General features: G+C 34.5%; 1 protein-coding gene across 1 annotated transcript in view; it reads left to right on the top strand.

The window, feature by feature from the left end:
* Positions 1 to 278, top strand: part of LOC119586210 (monocarboxylate transporter 12-like) — a 67,563-nt gene that overhangs the window by 58,254 nt on the left and 9,031 nt on the right. The gene's annotated exons all lie outside the window — the stretch shown is intronic.

The following is a 278-nucleotide window of genomic DNA, read 5'->3' as shown; positions in this document are numbered from 1 at the left end:
TCATAGACGCATAAGAGAAAGGAGAGGAATGTCACGCGTCCTAAAGCAAGTTCCATGTTGTATTGTGTCCCCCGCTGACCTTTTATCGAAACATCATAAAAAATAAGAATAGCAAAAGGAGGGTCTTAAAGTGTGTTTGTCTTTTGTTGATTTGTTTAGTTATTTTTCATCTGTGTTTTCTAAGTGACCTCTCCTTGTTTCTTTCTTTTCTGGAATGTTGTTTTATTTCTTATTTTGTTATGCTTATGTTTGTATTCTGTTTACCTGGCATTTCTTTC

Source organism: Penaeus monodon, chromosome 21 (assembly GCF_015228065.2).
Source record: "Penaeus monodon isolate SGIC_2016 chromosome 21, NSTDA_Pmon_1, whole genome shotgun sequence".
NCBI lineage: Eukaryota > Metazoa > Arthropoda > Malacostraca > Decapoda > Penaeidae > Penaeus > Penaeus monodon.
The sequence above is the reverse complement of the archived record's forward strand: the minus strand, read 5'-3'. Positions and strand labels throughout refer to the sequence as shown.